General features: G+C 34.5%; 2 long non-coding RNA genes across 2 annotated transcripts in view; one reads left to right on the top strand and one right to left on the bottom strand.

The window, feature by feature from the left end:
* Positions 1-2,955, top strand: part of LOC108368045 (uncharacterized) — a 12,468-nt gene extending 9,513 nt beyond the window's left edge. The window contains exon 2 of the long non-coding RNA XR_001848325.1: positions 2,663-2,955. This is a non-coding gene — a long non-coding RNA (uncharacterized LOC108368045). The remainder of the gene's footprint in view (positions 1-2,662) is intronic.
* Positions 1,423-1,833, bottom strand: LOC108368044 (uncharacterized). The gene is made up of 3 exons (XR_001848324.1): positions 1,707-1,833; positions 1,569-1,644; positions 1,423-1,506 (listed from the first exon to the last, which is right to left on the bottom strand). It is a non-coding gene; the product is annotated as an uncharacterized LOC108368044 (long non-coding RNA).
* Positions 2,956-12,471: the final 9,516 nt, after the last annotated feature.

A 12,471-nucleotide genomic window follows, 5' to 3' on the forward strand; every position in this document is an offset into this window, starting at 1 on the left:
TAGCGAACAGTTTTAAATGCACTGTATATTTGACACCTAATAAACACAACGCAAACAGCTGTGACAAAGATGAAACAGCAGAAATGACAAAAAGACAAAAAGAGCAAAATCAATGTGCACAAACAAAAACAATTGTACAACAACAATATATTATATAAAACAAAATACTCGGCACATGCAATTAAGAATATCAAGTTAAATTAATCAAATTTACGGGAAATTTTGATGTTTTGCTTATCTTTAAATTGTGCACCAGAAGTTTATCAACACTTTTTTTAATTTTTTACTTTAATAAGCGTAAACAGCTTTATTAAACACAAAATTTGAACAGATCACAGAAAACACAGCTTCACAGCTTGACGTTTGCGTTATTCTTTTATTCAAAGAGACTATATAAAGAAATATACAAATAGTAATGATGTAATTGATATAATGCATATAAATTAATCTGCTAAAAATTATATTTGTTGCTTTTAAAAATTACATGTTAAATATCTTGAATTGAATTATATTTGGTTTTTACAAATTTCAATTTGTTAGTAATATTTTCTACTATTTTTTCCAATCAGTCTTGTTAATCATTATATTGGTTACATTTAAAAGTTACATCTTCAATATCGTAATTGAATTACATTTGGTTTTTTACAAATTTAAATTTTTTTAATGTTTTCTACTATTTTCTCCAATCAGTCTTGCTAATCATTATATTGGTTACATTGAAAAGTTAGATCTTGAGTGTCCTAATTTAATTACATTTGGTTTTTTAATTAAAATTTAATTTTAATGTTTTGTATTTTTTTCCAATCAGTCTTCTTAATCATAATATTGGTTACATTTAAGAAATATGTCTTCAGTATCGTAATTTAATTACATTTCGTTTTTTAAACATGTAAATTTTTGGAAATGTTTTCTACTATTTTCTCTTATGAGTCTTGTTAATCATTATAATGGTTACATTTAAAAAGTAGATCTTGAGCATCCTAATTTAATTACATTTGGTTTTTTAATTTAAATTTAATTTTACTGTTTTGTACTTTTTTGGGTGTTCTATAGATGAACGGTTAGTACACTAGACTTTTTCCACTTATTAAAACTTACATACAAAACACCAGCATATCGCACACCGTCTTCAAAAGAGTCACACCTCAAAATTTGTAATTTTTGAAATTATGCACAGAGCTCCTATTTAACTTTCAGCAAAAGCTGCAGAAATTTTTTTTTTATAATTTGTTAAAAAAACCTAAGGTAAAGTCACCCTTGTCCATGTGATGACCATGTGCTAAGAAATAGTTTTTCGCATTTTCTTACAATCGTATTATTTGAGTTGTGACTCTTTTGAACACGGTGTGCGATATTGTAAAGGTCTTGCGCTAAAAGTGGGCTGCGCTACGATGATGTTGAGCTTGCGGTAAGGAAAAAGTTGTATCTGCGATCAGATTAGAGTCCTGGAAGTATATAAAAATCGCTGCACCAGCGAATGTAGACGGACAGACAAATGATCCGGACCTGCACAAGAAAATATCTTTATTAATATTTGTACTTTCACTTTTATGGGGTGGTATACATACTTATAAATATGCAAAGGCTGCAATAGGGAGAATCCCTGCACCAGCGAATGTGGACGGACACACAGATGATCCGGACCTGCACAAGAAAATATTTTTATTAATATTTGCACTTTCACTTTTATGGTGTGGTATACTTACTTGTAAATATGCAAAACTTTACTTCTTCTAAAACTCTAGTTCTTTAATACGAATTTCGAATAACTCGGAGGCTCTGCAAAGAAATACATATGTAAATTATTGTTTTAATTCAAAATATTTCCATTATTTTAGATTTTTTTGGCATACTTGAATTTGCGCAATAAGAAAATGAATTTCCACAAAACAATCGATGAAAATATCGGCAGTGTTGCCTGTTGAACTTTTTATACGAACACAATATTTCTCCTTGTATTTTAGTAGTAGTTTCCATAAATCAAAAAAGGAAGCAACACAGGCTAAGGCAGAATGCGGGAGCGAGACAACTGCCAGGTTATCCAACCTTGTATTATTGAATCATGGATGAGAGTAAAGCAGCGAAAGTATTTATGTTGCGAACGGATGTCTTGTTAGGCCGTTCAAATGGTATTGCGCATATGTTTAGTACATACCTACATACGTGAAGTCATATAAAGATTGTTGTTAAGAGTAAGTTGAGAGATTCAAGGAGTAAGAAAGCATCTAAGCATGTTTCTTTATTATTCGACCAGATCTACGCTCAAGAAGTTTATTTTCCCTGTCGCACAGTGTAATTAATTGGGCAATTCACAAGGTGTCGTATTTGTCGTGTTTGTCGTGAAGTCATGATATTTCATGACAGTTGTAAAAATGTTGTTATTGTTTTGTGAAGAAAAATAACACATGACGATACAACTCTGCAACCTATGTTTATTCGGTGTTATGTGAGGTTAAGTGCTGAGATATAATAAATAATCGTAACAGGTGTTCACAACCGTCGTGTTTTAACACAACTTTTGTTAGGAAAATATAACTTCACAACACCTTGTGAATTGCCCAAATGTGTAAACCTTCCATCATTTAAAACTTATACATATGTATATACTTTACAATTTGTTGTTGCGTTGTTTTTAATTTAACTTTTTTACGGTTCCTTGCAGCTTCAAACTGGATGCCCTTAACATGCTGGTTCAAACGTATCAAAAACGGAATATTACTAAGAGCTGAAAATAATCCGTACTATCAATTTGACCGCTTTATGGAAAATGGAACGAGAAGTTATAAACCATATACAATGTATAAGGAAACTATGTTGCTAGTAAAAATTTTTATTATAAGTCAAAGAAATAATTTCAATAATACATTGATAACTCAGAACTAATGTGTGACGATTCATATACATACTTATGTACATCTAATTAAAAAAGTAATAAACAAAAGTTATGAAAAACGATTTGATAAATATTATAATATATTTAACGTTTTGATAAATTTGTTTGAAATTCATTTAATAGGTCAAAAGCTATGTTTCTGTGCGAAATACAAATTTCGAAAATTTCTTAATGAACCACTGTTGCGCTCTTGGCAACTTAATAATAGGTGTATTTAATACCTTTTAAACACACGATGCAGAGAGACATCTATCGTTCTTGGATTTAAATAAAAGAGATCAAGATTTTTATTTAAATAGATGCAAAATTTAAGTCTTTATTGGAATTCAAAGCAAAAGCGGACTGTAGTAAAAAGGTAATAAATGATGCAGTCTATGCTGATCAAGAGTTCGATTGCGAGTGCTCGAGCACTTCGCGTTTTAACAACTTTTAATATGTGTGTGTATATGTGTTCGTTTTAATGACTAGGTACATACAAGGATATGTTCGAAATTTAATGTATACATTTTTATATAATTCAACATTTTACGTGTAGGTACATATGTATATCTGTATATATATGTCTGTGTATATAAAACAAAATTGTAAAAAACGCCTTAGTCGTCCATGTCCTCAACACCGCGCCCCCCTGCATCGCTAGTGCTGGCAGCAGCTCCTTCAGCTGCTCGATCCGGCGACGTTTGATAGCGGAGCGACTCTGGAGGCTTCCTGCTGGTTTTCGGATTGTGCGGCGGCTGGCCGTGCATCCGTTTCGGATCACGTTTCTGCGTCTGTGCCTTGGCGAGCTCGAGGTCGTTCGGTGCAGCAACGAATGATGCGCCCTACCGCAATGGTGACAACTAGCCGAAAATAAACATTTAGTCTGTTCCAATAGCAGTCCGGTTTACAGGATTTAGTCAGAACTTACAGCAAGTCGTTCCTATTGACATAAAACCTGTAAGTGGGAACACATTTGAGAGAGTAACTGAGCAACTGTTCCTAGTCGGAAGTTACAGGATTTAGTCCGGAGATTTTTTTCCTGTAAGTTCATGAAAAGTGTCAAACGATCAGCTGATTTACATGTGCAAACAAAAACAGAAAGCGGTGAAAGCAAAGAACCTTATATTTGTTATAAAATGGAAGTAAACAACGAAATATTTAAATATGTATAGATTTTATTAATTATTTAGTGATATTTCAGCCAAATCAGTGTAGTGCCAATGACATGTAAACAAACCGTCTGACGTTTTTACAGGAAATAGTGCTTTTTGCGTTCCTATGCACTTCTGCATCTGTTCTCCTTTTACTCTCATTTGAGAGCGTAAAATTGTAGTTTGACAGTTCCACAGGTTTTAGTCCGAAGTTCAAAGGAACAGACTAATTATTTTTTTTCTGTAAAGACGGAAAAGATGAGAGTGAAAGTTTGGTGTAGTGTTTAACCAATGAGCGTGGTACCACCTGCGCATGACTGTACGTCGTATGGAGGGCTATGCATATTAGGGTATGAAGAAACGAGAATTTGGAATGGGTTTGTATGTCTGCCACGCGAACGTTTTGGTCAGGACCGAGATAGAGTGACAAGGGAGAAAGCGGCCGGGAGTTGAGTACCGCTTCAATTCGTATTAGGACTGTGGTAAATTCCTCGAACGTAAATTTGGGATTTCCCGCGACTTCGGTAAAGTGTGTATTAAAGCTTTTAACCGCAGATTCCCACAGACCTCCTCCGCCACAGCGTATGGCGGTATAAATTGCCTTGAAAAATGTGGACAGTTCTCAGTGGATTGACCCCTGGGCGCCTACAAAAGCTTTCCCGTTGTCCGACATAATTTAATGAGGAAGACCACGTCGGTCCACGAATCTGGCAAATCAGGCTTTGAAAGCTTCAGTTGTCAGGTCTGAGCAGAGTTCAAGATGGATGGCCTTTGTGGAGAAGCACGAACACACATATGTATGCTTAGTTATAATTACCAAGATTTTGTTATAGTGACCAAGTGTCATAGTTGGATATTGCGAACTAAATATTCACGAAAGCCTGCAATTTATTTGAGACTTCTAGTTGGGACAAATGTATATTTGTTAATAATTACAAAACGACTACCTTCATTGGACAATATTGTTAGTTAAATAAAATCCTTGTTGAGCAAATAGAAACCATGCTTTGGTTGATACAAGGTTTCAATTAATTTTGTGAAATTGCTGTAGACTTGAATCAGCTAACCGTTTATTATTGGAAAAAATTTCAGTTTGATACAAATAAAAATTTACTTGATGGTGGTTGTGTTTACTTTCTTCTTTTATTTGCATATATTAGCATAAAAAATACAAACATATTTACATAAATAGTTACTAGTGTAAATAATACATATGTATATGGAGGTAAGACCAAGTGGCATAATTGGATATGGCGAACTAAATATCTAGTTCACGAAAGTCTGCAATTTATTTGAGACTTCTAGTTGGGACACAAGTATATTTGTTAATAATTACAAAACGACTACCTTCATTGGACAATATTGTTAGTTAAATAAAATCATTGTTGAGCAAATAGAAACCATGCTTTGGTTGATACAAGTTTTCAATTAATTTTGTGAAATTGCTGTAGACTTGAATCAGCTAACCGTTTAGTATTGGAAAGAATTTCAGTTTGACACAAATAAAAATTTACTCGATGGTGGTTGTGTTTACTTTCTTCTTTTATTTGCATATATTAGCATAAAAAATACAAACATATTTACATAAATAGCTACTAGTGTAAATAATACATATGTATATTGTGGTAAGAATTTCCTAAAAAGAAACGATGAAACAGGAACAGTCGTGCGAAAACCCAGGTCAATATATGCTAGAAGTGCTGGTTTAAGTATACTGCTTTGCTTTTTACTTGGCTAAATAGACACTTTCATATTATAATTCTCATGAAATATATATATTATGTGTCCCGCGTACGAATACGTGAAGTTCAAAATCGTGGTAAGTGCCGATTTCAAAAACGGTAACTTTTTCGATTTTCAGGTAGGTTTTCGATAAGGTTCTAGATGAATGACTATATATATTTACATATATACAAGTCGATTGTATACATACTTATAAATATATGTGCAGTCCCGACTATAGGGTGGGGGTGTTTGCCCGGTCCCGGATTTTTCCTTATATTTAGTTAGAAGATAAACATGCTTATTACGGTATCCGACGGATGCCATCCCCACGGATCTTATCCGAATCGCACTGTCATAACAAGCGAGTGTGAAAGATTAGATTCATGCGAATGGCATCCGTAGTATACATGCGAATTCTGGTCCGAAGGATGGCATTCGCACGAACCTAATCCTTCACACTCCCTTGTTATGAAAGTGCAAATCAGATTAGATCCGTGCGGATGGCATCCGTCGGTTACCGTAATAGGCATGAAAAATTATAAAATTTTGTTACAGTTGATTATTTAATATTCACTTAGCTTTTATAATATCCAATAAATGCGAAATCGCATGGCTAGATACATATACAAGTGTGGTAGGGTCATTTCCGAGCTAGTCAAAACAACCGCCGATCTGGCATAATGTGAAACATAGAAAGGTTTCGAAGTCAACACATGTTATTTGCTCTCAAAACATTTTTGCCGGAGAGGGTGCTGAAGTACGGTTCACCTTTCATTTCGGCACATTATGGCTGAATTTCTTTATTCATTCTGAACGTTTGGAATAAACTTTTTTGTTTATTTATTCTTAAGAACGTTTATTCCGGCTGTGAAATGGGATTATCCGGAATGTATAAAGAAACGCAGCCTATATTTTGTTCTGAAGCAAACAACTGATGACATTGTTGCCTATATATGATTTTGAGGGCAAATAACGCATGGAATTCGCTGCAAACGCATATAAAGGAGAACGCGGCAACCCGAATCATCAAGTCGTTCGGACAGAAAATCAAAATCAATTTGATTCAAACAAAGAGTGTTCAGCACATTTTTGTCGCGCTCTCAGTGAGATAAGTTGGGAAAGGAACGCGTAAAATTACTAACAAAAACTGTCCGGACACGAACAGTGAATCCGCCTTAAATGTTGTGATCGTAATGATTTTCCCATAGCTCATGAAACTTTTTGAGCTCGAAATTGTACAGCGACCTTCAAAGAGATTCGAGGTTATTTACAACAGGAGAAAATCAGAAATCAATAGAAGACGAGTTTCTTGCATACAGTCCATCTGAGTTTAAAGGAACGCATTTGACTAAAACAATAAACAATTTTACGCATTCACTTGATCTGTACAACAGTATACCAAAACAAATTCTGGCTTTAGAATAAGTTTTTCTTAAAAAAAAATACATTCTGCACATACTATGAAAATACTTGGTATTTTTGAAAAACACTGAAAAAAGATCTAGTGACAACGTTGGAAATTCGTTTAAATATTAAAAAAAAAAAAATAGGGTTAGAGGGGGGTCCGTCCCATGTTTAGTACCGGCCTTGAACGATAATACAAGTTTGTATTATTAAATGAAAAAACTAACTAGTAGAAGAATACTTAAAAAGTAGTAAGTGTATATACTTATTTTTTTTTTTTTAACCAGATAAAAGTTGGCCGTTGTAAGTGGACCAAAAGTTGGCTATTGTAGACGATTACGAAATTCCCCTCTGGCTATACATGTATATACATATCGAGCCTTAACCGCCAAAATAACGTAAGCGACATTTTTTCAAAATTTTGATGCAGAAATGCATCTAGATGCTCTATGAATATTTCTGCATCAAAAAGAAAATTTTGAAAAAAAATGTCGCTGAGGTTATTTTGGCAGTTAGGGCTCGATATTTAAAAAATTACTCATATGAAGACTTATTTATACTATACTTAAATTTTTGGCGCAATATGTACGCAGAATGCGTATGGAGTTATCGATTCAGGTGAAATAAACGAAGCTGATGTGGAAGTATCTGAAACATAGATTCAGATATTATTATATACGAGTGTATTCAAGAAACAGGTGAGGAAGCTGAAATATGTGTTGCAGCTGAGCCAGTCGCGGGAACTTCATGTGGCCGAAGCTCGCAGGAGGTGATTTAAAAGAAGGCAAGAGACTGCGCCGAAAAATTAAAAAAAAATTCCCCAAAGACCCCTGCTGCGCATTTGGCTGCTTTTCAAGCAGAGCGAACTGCAATGTTCAAAATGAAGATAGAGTGGGAAAAAGAAAGGCAAGACAAGAAAATAGCAATTCACGAGAGAGAAACAAAACTAAAACAAGATCAGTTGAAAGCAGAAATAGAATTTAAAAACCGCGAGATGGATTTGAAGGCTCACCAAATCGAAGAGGAGTTAAAAATGAAAAAACTTGAATTAGAAAAAGATGAGCGCATTTAAATGTTTGAAATTGAAATGAAGTATAAACATGCGAGTAAACAATAAATGTTTTTGGACTAATGTACAAAGTATACATATACATGTATATAAGCACATGAATGTACGTATCTGTGTTCGTATGGAATAGTAGCTTATATCGAAAGGCTGGCTTTAGTATAAGGCAGCCAAAATTCTGCTGAATTTTGATCAAAAGTAGATATCAAGTAGCTTTCCTTATCATTAATCAAAATATTATGCAGAACGTAGCAGACAAGAAACCAATCGCAGCATAGTTTATGATTGTTTTTGTTGGTTAGGCGCATTCTTAACTGTTTAAGGCTACCAAATCTTTCTTTAAGGACACCAAAACAATGCCCAACTCCTACGCGATACTTGCTGTGACGCAAGTTAAAAGCATGCGATGGTTTCTGTCGAGTTGCCTAGCATTGCTTCTATACGGGGTAATTAAAGTTTCAGATATTGGATACGCTGAATCTCGCCTGCAGGGAAAGCTACTAGTTGTGAACTAGAATTCTACCAATTTGCGTTTCAGCCCAACTAGTTCACGTTCTATCCTTTTTCAATGTTAGCGACTGGTATTTTTAACATTGCGATGTCCTCCGAGATGTCAATTGTCGGGCTATGCATCAGCATCTACTAGTATAAATACTAGTAGCATCATACCAGTTGATGAGATAGTCTGCCAGTTCATTCCCCGTGAAAAGCATAAATGTGCCTTTTTGCTCGCGACGCTCCAGCAGTCACAATGGCCGACAGAGCAAAGCACTCGCGTGGTAAGCCTGAGGTCCCAGGTTCAAATCCTGGCGCAGGGAAACTTTTTTATTTTTATTTTTATTTTTTATAAATTTATTTTTTTGTTTAGGCTGTTTATTGTAATTCTTAAATTTAATAAAAAAATATTTTTGTTTAATTTCTTTGTTTTTATAGCACAAGCATTTCTTCCTAAATGTTTTTTTTGCAATGCAATTAGATTTTCAAATTTGTTATTTATTTATAATAAATTAATAAAATTATTTTTACTTACATTTATTTAACTTGAAAAATCTTAACCACCTCCAAGCGGCCTCGAACCTGCGATTTCAGAACCAGAACCAGTAGTCTTCATGTGACGCCACAGCCGACATTTGTAAGAAAAGCAATTAATTGCGTTTTATTTTTGGCTATGGCAATTCAAAGGCAGATGTCGCTGATCGCCTAAATTGTCGAACTGGTAGGCACATACTAGCTAATGAACTAGTATTTTTTCTTACTGGTTTGGCTTTTCACTGCAGGGTCCTGCTATCCATTGTTGTGACGAAAAGCATCGTTCCTTTCTTTTGAAAAGCGAGGAGTTTCGATATATTCGAGCATCGTGCCAGCTACCAGGATGCCCACCCTGTGGCGAAAATCTCTAGATCTGAACTGGTGCGCTTCTAGTACATTTAGACCTAGTATTGGTTCGCGATAAATCTCTTTTGCATGCAAGCAACTGGCGATTTTAACATGGCGATGTCCTAGGAAGTGTCAATTGCCCCCCGCTGCATCCCTTTTTCGATAGTTCTGAACTAGTCCTAAATTCTGTAGTTCCGAACCAGTTCTAAAATCGACAGACGAAAGAAAAAAGTATCATGATTTTTTAATCTTTTTGGTTCTTCCGTGTGTGCGATTTTAAGTTATTTTGGAAGAAATGTGTTTTCAATTTGAAATTAAATTTGTTTGAATGATTGTAAGAAATGTACGTTTACATACCTTTAGCTTTACCTGAGTTTGCAGAGGTGCTCGCTGTTATTTCTTAGATTCCAGACGGTCCCAAGATGTTGAAATGTTAACACAAATTTTAGTTTTGTATTACCAAGCTATGAAAAAGCATCTGCGAAGCACAGAATAGAAGCGTATATGAACGATAAAGCCGCCGAACACGTATCTATGTAAAGTAAACAAGCCCCCCGCTGCATCCCTTATTCGATGGTTCCGAACTAGTTCAATATTCGACAAATAAGATCTAGTTCGTTCTGCATCCCTTTTTCTATAGTTCCGAACCGGTTCTTAATTCGTCACTTTAGATATAGATTTCTAGTGAAAAAAACTGAAAAAATTAGTACCACTTTTAGCCGATTTTGTACTGGTGGGGATCTAGTTCCTATCGGACTAGTTCCTTTTTGACGACAAAGACCTAGTACGGAACTAGAAATTTGATTCACTAGTCCGCGGTTTCCCTGCAGGGCAACTACAACATGTCTAATCTTTAAAGTGTAATCGCAAACAACTTATGCTTTTAGGGAATATATATGATTGCGCGAAAAATATGACGTATGATCTTCAATTGGCGATTCTGCTAGCTTAATTTCCGTACCGTCAATATATCCAATGCAATACGGTAGCTCATCAAAGGTATCAGAGACAATTTGTAAACGCTCACTCTTATCAGGCCAACAAATATATTGCGTTTGTAAATTCAAAAAGGTTTTGAAAATTCTCTTGGTAATTTTCGATATAGTTCCTCCATCCCCTATTCCGAATAAGGTCCCAATTTTTCTAAATGTTGCACTTTCCCCTGACGAGCCTAAACGAAAAAGCACAATCGCTAGTTGCAGTTCAATCGAAAATTGTTTAGAAGAATGTTGCCTGTTAAAGTCTTCGTCATTTTTAATTAAATCCACCAGCATTGAAAATTCCTGTCTACCGACTCTTAACATTTGCCGAAATCTATTCTCGTCCAACATAGTTAAAATGTTATTACGCCACTTATCAGACTTAGGAATAGTGTTCGGGATTCCTCTAGGGCACATCATCACAATGTATAGATTTTCATCCAGCTCATCTAAAATGTCTTCAATCGCGTCATCTCCAGTTTCCATTTCTGTAAAAAAAATTTTCTGTGATGAAAAAATTTAAAAATATACATGTTTATACCATGATTCAATAACAGAAAGGTTTTGTAATAAAACAGTCTTCTCGCTCCCACACATAAAATCGGCTCCTTTACTTGTGCAGAATGTTGCTGACTACAGTTTTTAGTTATATTAGTAGTAAAACCAAAAATTCTTCATACTAAATATTCGTTGGCATCACCTTCGTTTGCATAATTAGGTTTGTTCGTCGAGCAAAAAATTTGTACGAATTTGTACGAATTATCATGATTTTTGCCCAAATCGCGTTCGTGCAGACCAAAAAATTATTCATCACTCAAAAACTGGGAGCGCAAAGTGATAGTTCTCCTGAGAGAAGTTGCAATTTCTTGCTGGAAAAATTTTAGCCAGCAAGAATTTGCAATCACGAAACACATATGATCGTGGCACATGGTTGCATTTTTGTCTACGAGAATTTGAATACATAAGTTCGTTAGATTAGAGATTTATAAACAGGAGCGATTTTTTTTATGAAAAAAGGAAGTAAATACTTGTTGATATAATTAATTAAGTTAATTCCAATGATTTGAACTTAATTCGGCTGAAAAAAATTGTATTCGCAATCGGAATGAAATTGCAACCAGAGTCATTTTAAGAAACCCGACAGCTAGTACGATAAAGAGATTGAAATGTTTGTTAAAGAAAGTCAGAACAACAAGAAATATACATGTATATCCAGTTTTCGTTCATCTGAATGAATTTTAAAAATTCTATAAAAATGTATTATGTTTGAAATGCAACCGGGGACACCAGCTACCCTACTTCAGAATTTCATTGAAAGACGCCCTATCTCAGCTGCCGATTCAAAAATGCCCTATATCAGCTTATTTTCAATGTATTATCTTTTGAGATAGGGCGTTTTTGAAATGAATTCTGAGATAGGACGTTATTCAACCAAATTCTGAAATAGGCCGTTTTTCAATCAAACTTTGAAGTAGGGCGTTCTTGAAAAATTTTCAGAGACAGGGCGTTTTTGAACTGGCTTCCGAGATAGATCGATCTTCCACTCAGCCCTCGATATGCAAAATTTAAATTTTTAACATTTTTTCATTTTAAACTACGACTTGTCCGACTATTTAGTTAACTAGTATACATACATAGGGTGCCCATTCTCAAGACAAATTAACCATTTTGTAAACAACGAAATGTTTTCTCTTAAATGGCATATGTAAGTATTTTTCATCGGGCAAATTTTATTTTTAAATTTGTGAGCACACCTATGTTTTATATATCATTTTATTCGTAATCTCTTAATACATCGATTAATATAAGTGTAATTCATGTTCATCAGGTGTTTCAAAAGTTAGACGAGGAATAAACATGAAATAGAAAACAAAAGAATAAGCTGGGTTCAAATTA

The sequence above is a fragment of the Rhagoletis zephyria genome, unplaced genomic scaffold (genome assembly GCF_001687245.7).
Source record: "Rhagoletis zephyria isolate East Lansing unplaced genomic scaffold, Rhagoletis_zephyria_1.1 Rzeph_scaffold_02933, whole genome shotgun sequence".
Classification (NCBI taxonomy): Eukaryota; Metazoa; Arthropoda; class Insecta; order Diptera; family Tephritidae; genus Rhagoletis; species Rhagoletis zephyria.